The sequence below is a fragment of the Pteropus vampyrus genome, unplaced genomic scaffold (assembly GCF_000151845.1).
Source record: "Pteropus vampyrus isolate Shadow unplaced genomic scaffold, Pvam_2.0 Scaffold1, whole genome shotgun sequence".
NCBI classification, from domain to species: Eukaryota; Metazoa; Chordata; class Mammalia; order Chiroptera; family Pteropodidae; genus Pteropus; species Pteropus vampyrus.
The window spans coordinates 40,879,784-40,883,150 of NW_011888782.1; positions in this window are offsets into that span (position 1 = coordinate 40,879,784).

A 3,367-nucleotide genomic window follows, 5' to 3' on the forward strand; every position below is an offset into this window, starting at 1 on the left:
GTCAGGTAATCTAACAGATGCAGAGTTCAAAACACTGGTTATAAAGATGCTCAATGAACTTTTGGTTAAATTCAGTAAGAACTTCAACAAAGAGAAAAAAACATAAAAATGGAAATGGAAATTATAAAAGAGAACCAATCTGAAGTGAAGAACACATTATCTGAGGTGAGAAGTAAATTAAATGGAATAAACAAAGGAATAAACAGAGTGAATAAAGAAAAAGATCATATGCCCTATCTAGAGGACCAGAAAGCCAAGGACACTCAATCAAAATGGCAAGAGATAAGATGCCAAGACTATAAAAATAATTTAAGGAGCATAAGGGACACTATTAAGGGTCCAGATAACCGTCTGATCAGCATAACTGAAGAAAATCAAGATGTTGAACAACTGTTTGAAGAAATGATGGAAAACTTCCCTAACCTGATGAAGAAAATGGACATACAACCCCAGAAAACTCAGAGAATTCCAAAAGTCAGGGATCCAAAGAGGCCCACACCAACACACATCATAATTAAAATGCCAAAAGTTAAATACAAAGAAAGAATATTAAAAGCATCACAAGAAAAACAGATAGTTACTTATAAGGGAAAAGCCTTAAGACTGGCAGCTGATTTCTCAAAAGAAATTATGCAGGACAGAAGGGCTTGGCAAAAAATATTCAATAGGATGAAGACCCAGGATCCACAACCAAGAATAATTTATCCAGCAAAACTGTCATTTAAAGTTAAGCACAGATAAAGAGCTTTCCAGACAAAAATAAGCTGAAGGAATTATCATCACCAAGCCCATATTACAGGAAATGTTGGAGGGACTTCTTCGAGAAGGAAAAACATGTATCTAAAACAGGAATAAAGAATGGTAACAACTACATTCCTATCAATAAGTACCTTAAATGGAAAAGAATGAAGTGCTCCAAGTAAAAGAATGGATAAATGGAAAGGAAAACAAGACCCCTACATGTTGCCTATAAGAGACTCACTTCAGATTAAAAGACACAGACTAAAAAGAAGGGGATGGAAAAACATTGCTTTGATGGACCTAGAAAGTATTTAAGTCAGATAGAGAAAGATAAACACTATATGATTTCACTTATATGTGGAATTAAGGAATAAAAACAAACTAATCAAAAACAGACTCACAAATACAGTGGACAGTTTGGTGATGGACAGAGGGTAGAGGAGTTTGAGGGGCTGGGAGAATGAGGTGAAGAGTTAAAGAAGTACAAATTAGCAGCTAATGGATGGACACGGGGATGGGGAGCACGGCTTAGGGAATGCAATTAGAATGAACACGTTGGCTAGGTGGAGGGTCAGGGGAGGGAGGGAGCAATTGGGGAGACCATTTTATGAACTATATAGATGTCTAACTAATATACTGTATACTTGAAACTAATTAAAATGATAAAAATGGAAAAAAACACAAATTTTAGTAAATACAAAGAAATACTACTCAGCAATAAAAAATAATGAACTATAGATGAATCTTGAAATTCATTATGCTGAGTGAAAAAAACAGGCAAAATAGGGTTATGAAGATGAGGGATCTTTGGGGGGTAATAAATACATTCATTATCTTGATTGTTGTGATAGTGTTATGGACATGTACAGTCATGCACTGCTTAATGATGGGGATACGTTCTGAGAAGTACATTTAGGCAATTCTGTAGTGTGAACATCATAGAGTACACTTACACAAACATAGATAGTATAGCTTAATACACACCTAGGCTGTATAATATAGCCTATTGCTTCTAGGCTACAAGCCTCTATATTATGTTACTGTACTGAATACTGTAGGCAATTATAAAACAATGGTATTTGTGTATCTAAACATATCAATACATAGAAAAAGTACAGTAAAAATATAGCATAAAATATAAAAAATTATATAGTTGTATAGGGCATGTAGCTGAGCTTACAGGACTGGAAATTACCCTAGATGAGTCGGTGAATGAGTGGTAAGTGAATGTGAAGGCCTAGGACTTACTGTACACTACTGTTGTAGACTTTATAAACACTGTGCACTTAGGGTGCACTAAGTTTATAAAACAACATGAGATTAAATCAAGCACAAGAGAAAATGCAATCGAGGGATGATAGGGGGAGGAAAAAAATGGCGTAGATGATAGAGGCTTTGTTCATCCCTCTTGCAACCAAATCAAAGTTGTGACAGAAACACAGAGCAAACAGCAAGGAAAGTTGCCTGGGATCTAGATGAACAAGCCCTACAACTAGGGAGAGAACTAAGATATCACCCTGCAACGGGAGGGGATAAGATGGGCCAAGAATGCAAAGCTGCCTGGTCCCGAGTGGCTGAATGGGACACAGGCTATGGCAGCAGCAGCCAGCAGCTCCATATGCCTCTTAAAGGGGCCAAGTTTGCAAGCGGACTTTCGTGGTGATGGACCTGCTTGCTCTGAGCACCAGCACAGATTGGCTGTGCAGGTGGCACCAAGGACTTACAGGGGGACACTGAGTTTTCAGAGCGAGGGCCAGAGGCAAGGATATCGCCACGGCAGAAGTGCTGGCAGTATCCATTGTTCCTCTGTTGAGCCCACAACCCGCCCAGTGTGCTGAAGCAGCAAAGCCATAGCTGAGATGTCATCTAACTGGATAACAGAGGTCGCTCTACCCAGAGATTTCTCTGAAACTCTGCCTCCCTCAACTCGCAGCCCCACCTAAGCTACATCCAGGTCTATCCTCAGTGAGTCAGGTGTTCCTTGCTGAGCAGCGCCAAGACTCACACTGGTGGCAGCTGTCCTCGGTTTCTGGTGTGGTTTCTTGAGGCAACTATGAGCACAGCCTCTGTGAATTGCTGTCTGAATCTTAACAGGTGGCCGCAGAGGGACACAAGTTGGAGCTAAACTTGGCCTGCTGCTGAACCCCTCTCAGGACTGTGCCACTGGACACCTACTCTACAAAGCCATGCTAATAAGATCGGGAGACTTAGGAGCTTTGCTTAGTACATAGAAACAGACACAGAAAGGCAGCCAAAATGGGAAGACAAACAGAAACCACATGAGAGAACAGAACAGAGATCCAGATATAATGGAGTCCGGTAATCTAACAGATGCAGAGTTCAAAACACTGGTTATAAAGATGCTCAATGAACTTTTGGTTAAATTCAGTAAAAACTTCAACAAAGAGATAAAAAACATAAAAATGGAAATGGAAATTATAAAAGGGAATTACTCAGAAATGAAGAACACATTATCTGAGATAAAAAGTGTATTAAAGAGAATCAACAGAGTGGATGAAGAAGAGGATTGAACCACCGATATAGAGAATGGGGAAGCCAAGAATGTTCACTCAGAATGGCAAGAGAAAAGAAGCCAAGACTATAATAATAATTTAAGGAGCCTATG